Genomic DNA, 18,768 nt, shown 5'->3' on the forward strand with positions numbered 1-18,768 from the left:
CGTGGGTAGGAATCGCCGGCATGTGAAAATGACATCTTTCAAAAGGGTTTCGTCAGCCGTGGCTCCGTTATTTAGTGGCAGATGGTTCTCTCTGATGTGGGCCCCCCCCCCCCGGGCACTGCAGGGTTTGTGGGCAGAGTCCTTGGTCTCCGCCCACCAGATGTCAGGAGCACCTGCCCCTTGGTGACGTGATCGTGAAGTGCCTGCAGGCGTTGATCAACATCTTCTGCTGAGGGGGCACATCAATCCTCTGATGACAAGCCCTGCCATAGAAAGATATGTAGTTAAGGAGGTAGGTATGTAGAGACAGAGATAAATAGTAGATAATAAGTAGGTACAGCCTGACCTGTGGGGGCTCAGTGGATAAAGCATCCACCTGAAATGCTGAGGTCGCCGGTTCAAAGCCCTGGGCTTGCCTGGTCAAGGCACATATGGGAGTTGATGCTTCCTGCTCCTCTCCCCACTTTCTCTCTCTCTCCCCTCTCTGAAATGAATAAATAAATTAAAAAAATAAGTAGGTATAAATGAGTGGATGGGTGGTAGATAGATAGGTAATAGATATAAATGGATGGATGGATGGATGATGGATGAACAGATGGATGGATGGGTTGGCAGGTGGTTGGATGGGCAGGTGGTTGCTGTATGGGTGAAAGGATGAATGGATGGATGAATGGATGAATAGATGGATAGATGGATGGATGAATGGATGGATGGATAATGACTGGATGGATGATGGATGGATGGATGGATGGATGGATGGGTAGTTAAGGAAATACGGAAGTAGAGAGATAAATGATGGATGATATATGATAGATATATAAATAGATACCAAGATACGTAGATAGATAAGTGTAGATAGATAGATGGATGATAGATTAGATAGATAGATTAGATAGATAGATAGATAGATAGATAGATAGATAGATAATAGGTGATAAGCAGATGCAAATGGCTGGATGGATGATTGATAGATACATAGAGACAGTTAATAGATGTAAATGGATGGATGGATGGATAGGTGGATGGATAATGGATGGATGGAGAGGTAGGTAAGTAGATATATAAACAGCTATAAATGAGTGGGTTGATGGATGATAGATATATAGATAATATAGATAAATGGATGGATAGATAGATAGATCATAGATAGATAGATGATAGATAAATAGATGATAGATAGATAGATAGATAGATAGATGATAGATAGATGGTCTCATGCTAAGATTTAGGTCTATTAATGCCCCACAACTGACATCTGGGACTGGTGACTCTGACGTGAGGCATCCTGTGCCCTGTGGGGGTGTTGAGAAGCCTCCCTGGTCTCCCCCCACCAGGAGTCAGAAGAAGCCCTGCCCCCAGTAACGACATCAAGAAAAAATGTGTGTAGACATTCTCCAAAAGCCCCCCAGAGGTAACATCGTCCCCAGTTGAAAACCACCGTGTTAAATCATCATATGTTGACGCTGGGGGACGCTTTGAGGGTTGCCTAGCCTGGAAGTCCAGTCGAGCGGAGACTCAGGACCTCAGGGACCGGGTCTCACTCCAACGGTGCAAACAGGACGGACCGTTGTGCCAAAGCAACCAACGTCCCGAGTGGACAGAGTCACTGTCCCAGTTTGGAAGCCACACAGGGCACGCCACGGCGACACGCCCAACCCAGGCGTGAGCTCTTCCCGTGCCCTCGTCCTTCGCTTTGAGAGAATGAGGGGACCAGCAGAGCGCGCCCGAGGTCAGCCAGGGGTCGTCAAACTCTTTATAAAAACCGCCCACTTTGGCAGTGCTGGTCAACCTGGTCCCTACCGCCCACTAGTGGACGGTCCAGATTTCATGGTGGGCCAATCGCAGCGCTGTTTGGTTCCTCGATAGGGACCAGGTTGACCAGCACTGCAAAAGTGGGCGGTTTTTATAAAAAGTTTGACGACCCCTGCAGGCTGGCCGGTGCAAAGGGCCGTGTCTGACGGACTCTCTTTCCTTTTCCCGCGGGTCCATCTTGGAATCGCTTCCCCCGGTGGCCACGCTGAAGCATGGACGTTTGGCCACTCTGGGAGGGTCCCCGTCTGCAGCACCGGGACACGTCCCCAGGAGGAGACCGCCTAGGTGGGAAGAAGGGACGTTCATCAGAGACGTGGTTTCCAGGTCACCCCCGGCATCTACCTGGGATGGAGGGGGGGGGCGAGGCCGTGATGGTAGGCACGTCCCTCAGGGGACTGTCCACTCGGGGTCACGCTTTTTACTGAAGAGGCGTGGCAGCTGGTTCCGAGGGTGTGTTTCTGCTCCGAGCCCTGGCGTGGCTCCCCGGGGCTCTCCGAGGAAATGACCGTATCGTCGCCACCTCTAGGGAGGTGTCTGTCTGCGCTCTGCTGTCCCTTTGGTCTGAAACCTCCTGCTCTGGCCGGGTCACTCACCCTTGGTCTCTGTGCTGACGACCTTGAACTCAGCCCACCAGCTTGCTCCTGTCTCGTTGGGCCAGGTCTTTCTGCTGTTTTCCTAGTTACACACCTTGGTCTTCACCACCTGTCCAGTCTCCGCTCAACGACCTTCTTTCTCAGCAGGGGGCTCCCTCCTGCTCTCTGTTGAAAATCCCAGTTTGATACGATTCTTCTTGACTTTTTCTCCCCGACGGACGGCGTTGAGCGTAGTAGCCCCAAGATCCAGCCGTGTTGTCGCGAATGCCGTGATCCCACTTTTTCTCCTTTCTCCTGGCTGCGTGGTGTTCCATCGTCAAAATCAGTCGTCGTTGATGAGATCTCAGTTCGTGCCTCTCGGTTCTCCCCTACGGTATTCTTCTCCGTAGCCACGAGCGCTTTCTAGTGTCTTATCTACAGTGTGTCCCTAAAGTCATGGTGCACTTTTGACCGGTCACAGAAAAGCAACAAAAGACGATAGAAATGTGAAGTCTGCACCAAATAAAAGGAAAACCCTCCCAGTTTTATACTATTCAGTGCAGTTCCATGTGGGCTCACACACAGATTTTTAGGGCTCCTTAGGTAGCTATCCCGTATAGCCTCTACAGCACGGGTCCCCAAACTTTTTACACAGGGGGCCAGTTCACTGTCCCTCAGACCACTGGAGGGCCGGACTATAAAAAAAAAACTATGGACAAATCCCTATGCACACTGCACATATCTTATTTTAAAGTAAAAAAACAAAATGGGAACAAATACAATATTTAAAATAAAGAACAAGTAAATTTAAATCAACAAACTGACCAGTATTTAAATGGGAACTATGCTCCTCTCACTGACCACCAATGAAAGAGGTGCCCCTTCCAGAAGTGCGGCAGGGGCCAGATAAATGGCCTCAGGGGGCTGCATGTTGCCCGCGGGCCGTAGTTTGGGGACCCCTGCTCTACAGACTCGTCACTGACGGATGGCCTACCAGAACCGGGTTTCTCCACCAAACTGCCGGTTTCCTTCAACTGCTTATCCCACCGAGTCATGTTATTCCTATGTGGTGGCGCTTCGTTATAAATGCGCCGATACTCACGATGCGCTTTGGTCACGGATTCGAATTGAGCGAGCCACAGAACACACTGAACTTTCCTCTGTACCGTCCACATCTCGACCGGCATGGCCGTGGGCTGCTCCGCTGTAGACACAGTGTGACGTCATCCTCTGTGCATGCACACATGCTGCCACATCATCCTACAGAAACTGGGAGGGTTCTCCTTTTATTTGGTGTGGATTTCATATTTCTGTCGTCTATTGTTGCTTTCCTGTGACCGGTCAGAAGTGCACCGTGACTTTTACGGACACACTGTATACATTTTCCTTCTTTAGGGAGAAGTATTGTCTTGATCTCATTGGGCTGTGACCTCCATGCAGACATTTGGCCTTTGCTTCTGTTCCGTGCTTGTAACCCTGGTGCGTAAAACTGTCCTGGCTACAAGGAAGACTGGGCTGTGTACAGGTTGTGGTCATAGCCATAGGTTATTGTTCTAGTTTATGGTTAAGACGCCAGGACCCTGGTTTATCCAGCTGTCTAACATCAGAGAGCTATCGTTCTTGTATTTTGTGCATTATGACCCATGCTCTGTGAAATACCACAGCATGCTTGTGGGCGTGTGGTGGCATGTTTGCGTGAGTGTGCGTATGCATACAATGTCAGTTTCTAGAACACACGTCGCTGCATCCAGAGATTGGCACAATTGTGCGGTGGCACAGTGGATAAAGCATCGACCTGGAATGCTGAGGTCGCTGGTTCGGAACCCCAAGCTTGCCTGGACAGGGCACATGTAAAAAGCCACCATGGGGGCAGAGCATCGCCCCCTGGTGGGCGTGCCGGGTGGATCCCGGTCGGGCGCATGCGGGAGTCTGTCTGACTGTCTCTCCCCGTTTCCAGCTTCAGAAAAATACAAAAAAAAAAAAAAGCCGCCATGAATTGATGTTTTCTGTTCCCCTTCCTTTCTCTCTCTCCTCTCTCTAAAATCAATAAATAAAATCGTTTTTTAAAAAATACTACACTCCGTTATTAGGGTAAAGAAGTGCTATCTCAACATTTTCACCCTGTATTTATCTATCAGTGAGATTTCATTCTGTAATATTTTCAACATGGACATTTTTATGAATTGCTGTCCTTCATTCAGTTTTTAACAAAGCGGTGTGGGGGGGGGTTCATGTGGCTTTCCGTGGGGGTTCATGTTACAGCCTTACAGATTATCTAGGGATTTTTTTTTTTGTGTGTGTGTCTTTTGGAATAATCTCACAAGAAACTGCACATACAATGCCAAGTCCCCGCAGGGATGCCTCATGCCGCCTCCCACACACTAATAATAACATTTTCTCCGCCATGGCACGCACGCTGTCCAAAGCAGGACCACAGTCCCTGTACGTTCAAAACACTTCCCACTTTTTTTTTTTTGTATTTTTCTGAAGCTGGAAATGGGGAGAGACAGTCAGACAGACTCCTGCATGCGCCCGACCAGGATCCACCCTGCACGCCCACCAGGGGGCGACGCTCTGCCCACCAGGGGGCGATGCTCTGCCCCTCCGGGGGGGTCGCTCTGCCGCAACCAGAGCCACTCTAGCGCCTGGGGCAGAGGCCAAGGAGCCATCCCCAGCGCCCGGGCCATCTTTGCTCCAATGGAGCCTTGGCTGCGGGAGGGGAAGAGAGAGACAGAGAGGAAGGAGAGGGGGAGGGGTGGAGAAGCAGATGGGTGCTTCTCCTGTGTGCCCTGGCTGGGAATCGAACCCGGGACTTCTGCACGCCAGGCCGACGCTCTACCACTGAGCCAACCGGTCAGGGCCTCACTTCCCACTTTTAATTTTTTTTCCCATTCGCTCTCTATGCACCATAGGGTTTGAATTTCACTCGACATGGTTATGTATTTTTATGTATTCCGTACACGCGTGTGATGCTGTCTTCGCTCGACCTAAACACCGTCAAACGGGGTCATGCTTTGGAGCAGAAGCTGTAAGCAAATTGCCATCAACCCCCCCGCCCCCCCGCCCCCCCCGCCCCCCTCCCCCCGTTGACGATTCCTTCAACTTCTCAGCTTAGTAACCGGTCCTGGCATCCAGAGCCTTGTGCTGATTTCAGCTCCGCAGGGCCAAGAAAAACGTTTATTCTTTGCATTTTATTTTATTTTTTTTTACGAGTGTCCCCATTCCAACCCAGTCTCTTCAGCTTTGGGGAGCCCGGGCAGGCGGGGTCTCCCGCTTGAATATGCACCAGGGTTTGCAGAAGCTGAGCTATTTCTGCAAATTAAGAACGGTCATGAGCCCACGCTCTCAAGGACGGTATTGTTTCCCTTGCCAGTGATTTATCCTGGACAATAGCAAGACCACGGGGGGTGGGGGTGGGGGATGAGAGGTCTCCTCTCTGCCTTGTGTTTTCAGTGAAAGCTGAGAGCGGATGGTGTGGGAGCCCTCAGTTTCCCCGGGGGCGCCTGGGTCTTTCCGTTCTTCCTTTTCAGAACCGTCAGCTGGCTCCGAAGAGTTCCGGGCTGGGTCTGGTATTTATGTTCCTGTCGGCCACCGGCCCCGGGGGGGGGGGGGGGTCACGCTCGGAGAAGCATCCTGCGGCTTCTTCCGTGGCCTCCTGGCCGGGCTTTGAGCTTTGTCATTTCCCCGTGGTGTAAAAACATCCCTCCCAACTCCGGCCGGCCGTGAGAGGTCTCAGCCCCATCAGAGGTTTGGTTTCACCCCAGGGTCCCACAGTTTTTTTATTTGTTATTTCACCGTCCCCCTTTTGCAAGAGCTGGACAGAGCCAGCACTTTGGGGTGTCCACAGGGACCAGGCAGTCCCCATAATCCTCCTCCTTGTCTGCTGGTGCATCAGGGAACGGAGGAGACACCATTCAGGGTCTGTCTGCTAGAAACCTGGGGACAAACAGCAGGGCCACCCCACCCAGGGACGTGGCAGAGCTGTGCCCATTTTTTCTTTTATTTTTATTTTATCACTCCTATATCTCTCCACATCTGTCGTTTTAGCCTTAAATATTAACCCAAGAATACAAAGTAGAAAAATCTCTCACACTCTCTCTCTCCTTCTACAAACTTTCTGCTTCTATATATGTTTTGTCGTTGTTGTTGTTATTTTTTTTCCAAAGTGACAAGCGGGGAGGCAGAGAGACAGACTCCCGCATGCACCCAACCGGGATCCACCCGATATGCCCACCAGGGGGTGATGCTTTGCCCACCTGGGGCGTTGCTCCGTTGCTCAGCAACCCAACTCTTCTTAGCGCCTGAGGTAAAAGGCATGGAGCCGTCCTCAGCACCCGGGGCCAACTTTTCTCCAATGGAGCCTTGGCTGCAGGAGGGGAAGAGAGAGACAGAGATAAAGGAGAAGGGGAAGGGTGGAGAAGCAGATGGGCGCTTCTCCTGTGTGCCCTGGTCTGGAGTCATACCCAGGGCTTCCACACGCCGGGCCAACACTCTACCACTGAGCCAACCGGCCAGGACCTTATATATTTCTAACATTTACAGCCAGATTGGGAAATGGGCTTCTAGCAAGTATTTATTACTTACATTCAATCAATGTTTATATATACATATATCGCTTATGTACATATATATGTACACGGTTATATATAGTTCCATATATAGTTATATATAGTTCCATATTAAGTATATATATAGTTCCATATATATACTTAATATATTTATAATTTTTACATGTTTATATATCAATATAAAACTTATCTTTGCATCTTTGCTGGCTTATACGTGATTTTTTTTTTTCCTGCCAGTTACGCAGGTTGGAACTATTTCACACGGTTTTGCCTTTTTCAACGAACCGAGTTAACCATCTGTTGTCTGTTACTTTTCAACATGTTCCCTTTGGAACTGCGTGACCTCGTCATGTACACAGCTTGGCCCCGCGACAGATGATCTTATTGACTCGTATTTCCGAAAGGCATAAGGTCAAGCGGTCGTGCGTCCACACTTCTTGCGTTTTCTCACCAGGGGCACGCATTGTGATTTTTAATAAAGGGCAACGGAAAACATCTGTGTGTTGTGGCGACTGCATCCTCTGCCTGGTTTTTCCCGCTTCCGTGCTTACATGTGCGAAGCCACGGGCTAAAAACAAAGATAGGAAAGACGCAGTTTGAGAAACAATCATAAAATCAGGGTGGGGTTTGAAAATAAACCACCATGTGTCCAATCTATGAGAGAAGTATCATTTTTTTTTGTTTCTTTGTTTGTGATTGTTTGTCATTGGAAGACTCCCATTGTGTGTCAAGAGAAGATTTCTAAGACATAGTGATATCTCAGAAAGCAACTTGGAAGATATTGGCATCCACACAAACAAACAAAAGAGAAACAGATTCAGAGACACAGAGAACAGACAGATGGTCACCAGAGAGCAGGGAGGTGGGGGATCTGGGTGACCAAGGGGAAGAGACTGAGAAGCACAGGTGGGCAGTCACAGCACAGTCACAGGACGTCACTTCCAGCACAGGGAACAGAGTCAGTCACATGGTCATATCTGCACGGGGCCAGGTGAGCACCGGACTTACCTGCAGGAGACCATTTTGTAAAGCATCTAATCAGTATGTGGCATTCCTGACAGGCATATAACCCTGCCTTTCAACTGTAACTGTTAAAAAAAAAAAAAAGGAAATTACAATTAAAAAAATCACTAACAACCTCTTCATTCCCCCCACCCCGCCCCATCCATTCCGGAACCCAAATACACCGTCAAGGTCTAGAAACCTACACATCGGACAGACAGGTCACGGCCGAAGGACATTGAGGGAGGTCGCTGAGGACAACCTGATTTATTTCCTTTTTATTTCTCTATCAGGGTTGAACACGTGCCCAGAGGAGACATCACCACCAGAGTTTAAAAATAAATAAAACAGCCTGACCTGTGGTGGTGCAGTGGATAAAGCGTTGACCTGGAAACGCTGAGGTCGCCGGTTCGAAACCCTGGGCTTGCCCGGTCAAGGCACATATGGGAGTTGATGCTTTCTGCTCCTCCCTCCTTCTCTCTCTCTCTCTCTCTCTCTCTCTCCCTGCTCTATAATGAATAAATAAAATCTAAAAAAATAAATAAAACACAAAATGTATACACACACACACTCACACACATATACACATAAAACATACCCATTGAAGAGCCCAATTTGAAAACACCGTGTTTTGATCTCCAAGCTTCCTCTGCCTCTTGGCGGGGACAGTCCCAACATGAGCTCCACCCGTGCGGGGACGGACAGCCATCTCTGAGCAGAGAGTTCTGCCCAGAAGTTCCTGATGTAGCCTCTTCTTCCCCTAAAACGACGTCTCCTCTGCACAAATCTTGCTCCGTGGCAGGTGGACTGCTTCCGGTTTGGGTGGATGACGTTGTTCTCTTGGGTTGGGGAGCACTCAGGTCCCCTTCACCGGGGGTGGCGGGCGGTCCCCTGGGGCGGCTATGCCCATTGTGTTCTTATCGGTATCATTTGAGGTCACCTTTTCTATTCCTGCATCCGATACAACCATGTGATTTGCACGAGGACTGTGCATGCTAAACAGGAGAAAGGAAAAAGGAAACATCGCCGTTCTTAGAAATGGCAGGAATCCTTGCTCTTGAGCCAGAGTCATTGGAAAATGACCCAGATCTGAAACGTTGGTGGAAACCGTCCTCGATGCTTTTCCTTCCTTTCTTCTCCCCTCCCTTCCTTCTTTTGTTCCTTCCTTCCTTCCTTCCCTCCTTCCTTCCTCCCTCCCTCCCTTCCTACCCTCCTTCCTCTTTCCTTCCTCCCTTCTTCCTTCCTTCCTTCCTATCTTCCTTCCTTCCTTTCTCCTTCCTTTTCCTTCCATCCTTCCTTTGTTCCTTCCTTCCTTGATTCCTTCTTTCTCTTCCTTCCTTCCTCCCTCCCTTCCTTCCTTTCTTTCTCCATCCCCCTCCTCCCTCCCTCCCTCCCCTTTCCTCCCTCCCTCTTTCCTTCCTTTGTTCCTTCATTTCTTCTTCCCTTTCCTTTCTTCCTTCCTTGCTTTCTTCCTTCTTTCATCTTTCTTCCTTTTTTCTCTCCTCCCTTCCTTCCTCCCTTCCTTCTTCACTTTCTTTCTCCATCCCTCCCTCTTTACTCCCTCCCTGCCTTCCTTCCTTCTTTCTTCCTTCTTTTTCCTTCCGTCCTTCCTTTCCTTCCTTCCTTGATTCCTTCTTCCTCTTCCTTCCTTCCTCCCTCTCTCCCTTCCTTCTTTCTTTCTGCCTCCTTCCTTCCTTTCTCCCTCCCCCATCCCTACCTCCCTCTTTCTTTTCTTCTTTCCTTCCTTCCTTTGTTCCTTCATTTCTTCTTCCTTCCTTCCTTTCTCCTTTCTTCTTTCTTCCTTTCTTCTCTCCTCCCTTCCTTCCTCCCTTCCTTCTTCTCTTTCTCCCTCCATCCCTCCCTCTCTCCTTCCCTCCCTTTATTCTACCTTCCTTCCTTCCTTCCTTCCTTCCTTCCTTCCTTCCTTCCTTCTTCCTTTCTTTTATTTGATAGGGCTATCAGACGTACATTCCATTCCCTATTTTCTAAATGCCTTACGAGACACCATTTTAGGATCTAATCTGAAGTTACGATGCAGTCCATGTGGGATCTGACAAACCCGTGCGTTTTCACTTATTTCAGAAGGTGCTGGGGCTTGGAGGCCACTCGTGTTTCTAAAATGCATGTCAGTCCCCTGGCGAGGGTTCACTCCCGCACTGAAGAGGGGTGTTCTCGTTCTCAGGATGTTTGGGCCGCACGGCAGAGATCGGAGCCGGTCACTGTGTGGCGTTGGACTCCAGGGTCTTTTTAAGCCCACACTTCCTCCCAGTAAGGGTGACTTTTGTTCATGTGCAAAAATACGGGTGTGTCACGTTCTGGGTTAATGTGACCCGGAGAAGTTGATCGGGACTCTAAAAACGGGAAGGGAGTAATAATAAACCCTTTTTAGTATTTGAAGCCAGTCCATTGGAACAATGTAGCAAACCATCCACAGAGAATTAACACAACTGAGAAAGAGTATTTGCCAGGCCCTGGCCGGGTAGCTTCATTGGTTAGAGCATCGTTCTGATGCAGCAAGGTTGTGGGTTTGGTTCCTGGTCAGGGCACCTACAGGAACAACTTGGCGTCCTGTCTCTCTCTTTCTCTTTCTGCCTCTCTCAGAATAAAAATAAAAATAATGATAATAATAATAATAATTAAAAGAGGACATCTAGTTCGAATTTGGGGAAAATTATGAGTAATTTTAAAAAGCATATGTCACGTCACTTTGGGACATAAGCTATCCTGGTGATTAGTATATGTCAGGGGTTGGGAATCTTTTTGCTGAGAGAGCCATGAACACCACATATTTTAAAATGTAACTCCGTGAGAGCCATACAGCAACCTGTGCACATGATGCGTTATCCAATAAAAATGTGGTGTTGTCCCGGAGGACAGCTGTGATTGGCTCCAGCCACCCGCAACCATGAACATGAGCGGTAGGAAATGAATGGATTGTAATATATAAGAACGTTTTATATTTTTAACGTTGTTACATTTTTTATGAAAGATTTGTCTGTGAGCCAGATGCAGCCATCAAAAGAGCCTCATCTGGCTCGCGAGCCATAGGTTCCTGACCCCTGGTTTACATATACCCCCCCATGCTCGAGATATAGTTAACGGTCGTATAAGTAATAAGTTAGGTTGCTACAGAGTCTCACAGATTCTTTGTGACCCGGGAATCACCTGTCACCAGCTCCCCGTACGCCTCTCCTCCAGAGCATGCCAAATCCGGATTGATTTAAAAACAAAGCTTCCCAAATGATAGCACAAGGTTCTCATTCATTCAAAGGGCGGGAATGAAGGATGGAGGGTCCGTCGTTGGCCGAGAAAAGAAATTGTACTTGAAAATAACCTTAAAAAAAAAGAAAAGAAAAGAAAATGACACCGTCAGCAAATCCAACTTGGACGCCCTCACAGTTCTCCGTTAACAACGTAATCCGCTTCTGCGCTCGGGATAAAAGTAAATCTCCTCACGCTGCAGAGAATAAAATAACAAGGTGGGGTTTGCATGTGTCTTGGGGGTTGGCCGTTCCCCGAGTCCTTTCTCCCCAAGAGTACGAACAATGCTGCGGGTGAGGCGCCCTGAGCTCTTTCAACCTGATGTCGCATCCTCGCCAGATGGTACGTCTGTGAGTAAACATTTAGAAAAAAGCCTCAGAGAGGGGAGGGAGAGGGAAAGGGGGAGGGGGAGGGGCATAAAGAAAACTAGATAGAAGGTGACGGAGGACAATCTGACTTTGGGGGATGGTATGCAACATAATTGATTGAACATATGTACCCTGATTTATTGATGTCACCCTAGTAAAATTAATAATAAAAAAAATCACACATCATGACCAAGTGGGATTTATTCTGGGGAGGCAAGGCTGGTACAATATTTGTAAAACATTCAATGTGATTCATCACATAAACAAAAGGAAGGAGAAAAACCACATCATAATTTCAGTAGATGCAGAAAAAGCATTTGGTAAAATCCAGCACCCATTCATGATCAAAACTCTCAACAAAGTAGGAATACAGGGGACATACCTTAACATGATAAAGGCCATGTATGACAGACCCACAGCCAACATCATACTCAATAGATAAAAGTTTAAAGCAATCCCTTTAAGATCAGGAACAAGGCAGGGGTGCCCCCTTTCACCACTCTTATTCAACATAGTTGTGTGAATCCTAGCCACAGCAATCAGACAGGAATAAATAAAAGGCATCCAATGAGAATCAGAGACATGGACAAGGTGTGATGGTTATGGGGGGGGGAGAAGGAAGGGGCAGAAAAAAACTAGTTAGAAGGTGATGGAAGACAGTTGGACTTTGGATGATGGGAATGCAGCATAATCGAATGTCAAAATAATCTAGAAATGTTTTCTCTGAACCTAGGTACCCTGATTGATCAATGTCACCTCATTAAAATTAATAATAAAAATAAGTAAGTAAATAAAAATTAAAAGAAAGTCTCATCAAATTCCTATCCATCAAGACTCGCCTCTGAATCCGCCGCTGTGGCCATGGATTGACTCAGGATTCCGTGGAGAGAAATCCATGGCTCCACGGCTTCCACCTCAGGCACTAAGAGGAGCTCGGTTGCTGAGCAACGGAGCAACATCCCAGATGGGCAGACCATCGCCCCCTGGTGGGCATGCTGGGTGGATTCCGGTTGGGCACATGCAGGAGTCTGTCTCTGCTTCCCTGCTTCTCACTTTGGAAAGATACACACACAAAAAAAGTAGTACGAGGTTCACATCCTCCCCGCGTTTAGACGAAATAATAATACATCGGGGGGGGGGGTGTCTTTCCCTGGGTGTCTGTTATTTGCACGGGTGGGGATGGCTTCTCCAGGCACAAGAAAGCAGTCCCAGTGAACATATTCCACGGCTGTCCGGTTTCCCGTGACGTCCTTGTATCCCCTGGGACGGGGGACCTTGAAAACGGAAGTCTCGACTGGCCCCAAGTGTGAAAAATGCCCCCGATCGTGAAACACCCAGTTGTTTTTCCCCCCGAAGCAAGCGCCCAGTGCAGTAGACACAGACGTGGTAAGTCACCACCATATCGTGAGCGCTCACTCAGAGGGCAAGACTGAGTGGGTGTGGTGTTGCTTTGCCAACGAAAATACTGTATTTTTCGCTCCACAAGATGCACCTGACCCTAAGACACACCTAGGGTTTTAAGGAGGAAAAGAAGAAAAAAATTATTCTGAAGCAAATGGTGTGTTACAATACTGAATAAAATACTGTATTTTTTGCTTCATAAGATGCACGGGCATTTCCCCCTCCACTTTTTGGGGAAAATTGTACGTGTTATAGAGCGAACACTAAGGTAGTTTCAACCCACAGAAGCGTAAGCATCTGCAGGAGTCCGAAGACAACAGCGTTTTATTGACGCTCTGGATAGGAGAGAACTTGAACCACATAATGTCTCTTTCTATTCAGTATTGCATGCATTTACCTTTCTTTTTTTAATGGCGTTACTTATGTATGCAATCAGAAAAAAAGGCATAATACAAGCCCACAAAACAGCAACCAACTTGTAGATGCAGAGGACAAATTGGTGGTCTCACCCCATCACGGGGATCTGGGGCAGGTGGATGACTAGAAAAAGGGGACATATTAAGAAGTACGAGTTCAGACCCTGGCCGGATAGCTCACCAGTAGAGCATTGGCCTGGAATGTGGAAGTCCTGGGTTTGATTTCCAGCCAGGGCACACAGGAGAAGCACCCATCTGCTTCTCCCCCCTCTCCTTTCTCTCTGCCTCTCTCTTCCCCTCTTGCAGCCAAGACTCCATTGGAGTCAAGTTGTCCTAGGTGCTGAGGATGGCTCCATGGCTTCCACCTCAGGCACTAAGAGGAGCTTGGTTGCTGAGCAACGGAGCAACATCCCAGATGGGCAGACCATCGCCCCCTGGTAGGCATGCTGGGTGGATTCCGGTCGGGCGCATGCGGGAGTCTGTCTCTGCTTCCCTGCTTCTCACTTTGGAAAAATACACACACAAAAAAAGAAGTACAAGCTCATCCCTCCAGTAAGGGTGGCACCCACCTGGCCCCACCCATAGTTAGGATGGTATGATGGGCTGGATTTCCCATGGTGGACCTCACATCCCGGTGACTATGAATTACAGAAATATCTCACCACTGAGCTTGCCGTCCACCTGAAAGTACTATTCAAATCACACTGGACGTCAACTATAATTGGGAAATAAACAAATAAAATTGAAAAAAAAAGAGAGAGAAAAAGAAAAAAAAATGTCCAAATGGCTAGTTTATCACCAAACACGCACGGGGATATAAAATCCAGTTCGGGGAGTAGAGTCGATAATAATATCATCACTGTAGGGACTGGACGTATTATTGCGGGATGACTTTGGAAAGCATGTAAAAATGCTTAACCACTATGCTGTACCCCTGCGACTAATACAGTCATGTGTGTCTGTCTAAACTGTAACTGAAAAATAAATATTAAAAAAAAAAAAGAACAAAGAACGGAGAGGACAGGACTATTCCTGAGAAATATCCAGGTTTCTGTTGAAATGATAAGAGAGCCGTAAGGAGTGGCTCATACGTTGCCCAGTGGGAAGGCTGTGTAACCATGGAGGGAATTTCTTCCTCTGGAATCGGGGACCTCAGCTCATTGCATCCAAGGGGCACCTTCACGTTCACATCAGGGTCCCTCTCCGTGCGTGGTCAGCCGGTCTGCGTTTTGTGGACGGACGTTTCCAGCCTGCGGTGCCACGTCAGGTGATTGGGGAACTGGAGTTGTTTATGAAGCTCCCTTCCCTTTTGTTTCCACAGAGACATCTGAGCTTCCTGCCGCCCGTGCACAGACGTGGTTTTCATTAACGCGAGGGAACACGGACCACCATGTCTGGTTCTGAGTTCCTTTGGGCTCCCAATGTCTGCTCTTTCTGGACCGAAGAAAACCAGGCATGATGTGTGTGCTGAATAACTAGTAGACTTCTTCTCATCTTGTGACCCACCAATGTCCACAGTAGGTAGAAACACCAAAAAATAAAAAAAATTCTTCCCTGACCAGGCAGTGGCGCAGTGGATAGATAGAGCATCGGACTGGGATGCGGAAGGACCCAGGTTCGAGACCCCGAGGTCACCAGCTTGAGCGCGGGCTCATCTGGCTTGAGCAAAAAGCTCACCAGCTTGGACCCAAGGTCGCTCTTCTCCAGCAAGGAGTTACTTGGTCTGCTAAAGGCCCCTGGTCAAGACACACATGAGAGCAATCAATGAACAACTAAGGTGTCGCCACGAAAAACTAATGATTGATGCTTCTCATCTCTCCATTCCTGTCTGTCTGTCCCTGTCTATCCCTCTCTCTGACTCTCTCTCTGTCCCTGTAAAAAACAAAAAAACAAAAAACAAAAAAAAATTCTTACAGAAGGGTGCAAGGCGACATGTAGGATATGTTCCCAAGAGCAGCGTAGGGAACTGTCACCAAATCAAACTCCTAGCCATTCGGTGGGGGCCGACTATAGACCAACAAACAGCAGAGTGGCCATTCAGCAAGGGGAAGAGGTCTCTCCCACATGCCATGTCGAGCGGAAGACATTTCGGAAACCGAGTGAGATTTATAGCACCATGCTGTTTGTGTAAATAAATCAGTAACAGAACTTCAGGGCAACACAACGCCGTTGACAGCCCGGAGGCGTGCGTAGCATTGAGGACACATGTCATGCAGATTGCGCCGGGGAACTTGGGCGTCCAGGGTGGACAGAGGGGAGAGAAAAGACACAGGGACCAGCAAAGTAGTTGCCGTGGTGATAGAGAGGGTAAGAACGATGGTGGACTATACCCTGCTCAACTCTCGGGGCTCGGGTCCACGTGAGAGCCTCCACCACAAACATAGATGAGTAACTCGAATTTAGCTGGGTCAACGCACAGGAACGGGGACGAAAGAGAGTCCCCAGCAGAGGCTGGAGGTTCAGAGGACGTGATGGACTTTGTTCGGGGTTTCTTTAGCTTGACACCCGCAAGTGTTGGGGCTGGATCCTGGATGGTTGTTGTGGGAGACTGCCCTATTCCCTGTAGGGTGTTTGGGCACCATCCCTGGTTTCTGCTCACCTGAGAATGTCCCCAGAAGACATTGTCCTCTGCCTTCTCTGGACACAGGGACAGAATCTCCATCCCCTTGAAGAAGGCTGACCAGGGAGGAAGCAAGGTGGTATGAGAGAAACCAGTGGCCAATGAGTTGGGTATGGCCATGCTCTTCTTGCAAAATATCTTGGGTTATATTTGAGCCACCCACAGAGGACAACACGTAGATTGCCAACCACTCCAGCCAGGTCACTGCCCCGGTGGCGTAGACAAGACCTTGTGGATTAATCTCAGTTCATTATTGTCTCTTTTTTGTTGTTGTTGTTTTGTTTTGTTTGTTTTTGTATTTTTCTGAAGCTGGAAATGGGGAGAGACAGTCAGACAGACTCCCGCATGTGCCCGACCAGGATCCACCCGGCACGCCCACCAGGGGGCAATGCTCTGCCCACCAGGGGGCGATGCTCTGCCCCTCCGGGGCATCGCTCTGCCATGACCAGAGCCACTCTAGCACCTGGGGCAGAGGCCAAGGAGCCATCTCCAGCGCCCGGGCCATCTTTGCTCCAATGGAGCCTTGGCTGCGGGAGGGGAAGAGAGAGACAGAGAGGAAGGAGAAGGGGAGGGGTGGAGAAGCAGATGGGTGCCTCTCCTGTGTGTCCTGGCTGGGAATCGAACCCGAGTCCCCGCACCCCAGTCCGACGCTCTACCGCTGAGCCAACCGGCCAGGGCCAATATTGTCTCATTTTAAATAGGTTGTGTTTGTTGCCTTTCCGTGGGAGCTAAGGTTTAGAATTCACGGGGTTATTTCCTTGTTATTTCTTCTAAGTTCCCTGGGATGCTTTTGTCTCTGGGCTCCGGTCTTTCAACCCCTCGGGGAACTTTTTTTCTATGACATCTGCCATCGTGTCCTTCTGGTTAGCTACGTCTTGCCTTCTCGGGCAGATGGATGCTGTCCGTGCCTTAGCTGGACCTCGCCTCTGTGTTCACACGAGACGACCACCACAGCCCTGTGGCCGTGATCCCCACGGTCAGCTTTTCCTCTGCGTTGTGCGTTCCCCAAGCCAGCGTGTCTCCCGCTCCGTGGATTTGAGTTTCCACACATAGGGCGGAACCTGAGATTCCCTGCGTCCTAAGCATGTGGACTCTCGTCCATCTGGGTTGTCACGTCTACATCCTTTCTGCAGAAATGCCTCACTCACGCTTCTGCAAGGAGTGTTTTCCAGAAACAGCCGTTGTTCCCCTATTCTTTCGGGGTTCCCTGTTTGGAGAGGCAGTATATTTTTTCTCTCTCTGTTTACACAATTGGAAAGGAAGCTTCACTGGTGTTGCCTATGCCCAGAAGGTAAATACGCCTATTCTCGTGTTTGTGGGTCTGAGTTCCTACCTCACGGCTCACCCTTTCAATGTCTCCAGACCCCCCTTCATGTCACGATTATCTGCCAAGTTCTGCGCGGCACGAATTTTTTGGCATCTTGGTGAGGCTCTTGCATTCTGCCCGCGGCAACTATTTAGGATTCTGTGGGCTTTCATACCCCACCTGCATGCTTTCTAAAATTTTACCGAGACGTTGGTGTGGTATCTGTTTTACCCATGTCTCTCTACTAGATTAGAAATTGTGTCCATCTCTATCCTTACATTTATTCTACTCCTAAAATATGGTAAGACTCGATAATTATTGGCCTCTTCATTCCACTTAGAAAAAGCATTTTTTTTTTTCTGAAGCTGGAAACAGGGAGAGACAGTCAGACTCCCGCATGCACCCGACCGGGATCCACCCGGCATGCCCACCAGGGGGCGACGCTCTGCCCACCAGGGGGCGATGCTCTGCCCATCCTGGGCGTCGCCATGTTGCGACCCTCCTGGGTGTCGCCATGTTGCGACCAGAGCCACTCTAGCGCCTGGGGCAGAGGCCACAGAGCCATCCCCAGCGCCCGGGGCCATCTTTGCTCCAATGGAGCCTTGGCTGCGGGAGGGGAAGAGAGAGACAGAGAGGAAGGTGTGGTGGAGGGGTGGAGAAGCAAATGGGCGCTTCTCCTATGTGCCCTGGCCGGGAATCGAACCCGGGTCCTCCGCATGCTAGGCCGACGCTCTACCGCTGAGCCAACCGGCCAGGGCAAAGCATTTTTTTTTTTTAAAAAAGTGACAAACACAAAATATTTCTGCTCCTCCCCTCCTTCTTTCTTTCTCTCTCTCTCTCCCCTCTCTCCTCTCTCTCTAAAAATAAATAAATAAAATCTAAAAAAAATATTCTATTTTATCCTTCTACTCAAGAGAAAAATGAGGAATGTCTTCCATGACATTTTTTTCTGAGTTAAAAAAAAAAAAAAAAGAAAAAAGTTGCTGACGCTAATGAAAACAACGCGGGGAAAATTTCCTTCGACAAGGACAATTTGCTAAAGACAGAGTCAAACCCCAAAATAATATTTTTGGAAGGCGTGTTCTGCTCCGCTGCAGACCGATCTAATCATGTCAGCGCGCTGTTGCGTGTCCAGCGCGGTGACCTCTGTGGGCTGGGGCATTTCCCGTGAAGAACTGACCCTGAGTTTGGAGAAAATGCATTGCAGAGATGAGGTCCTTAAAAAAAAAAAAAAAAGGATTATGCGCACACACATACACACAAAAAGACGAGGTGGAGGCCTCTAACCACAAACAGCTGTCCCTTGTAAACCGCTGGGGCCCCGTCATCAATTTGCAAATCTTTAGGTGTGGTTGTTCCAGAAAAAGACATTATGCTGACTTGGTTATAAACCAGCCCGGGGAATGCACATCGGAGGTGGAAGAGCCCCAGAATTTAATGCT

The sequence above is a fragment of the Saccopteryx bilineata genome, chromosome X (genome assembly GCF_036850765.1).
Source record: "Saccopteryx bilineata isolate mSacBil1 chromosome X, mSacBil1_pri_phased_curated, whole genome shotgun sequence".
In the NCBI taxonomy this organism is placed as follows: Eukaryota; Metazoa; Chordata; class Mammalia; order Chiroptera; family Emballonuridae; genus Saccopteryx; species Saccopteryx bilineata.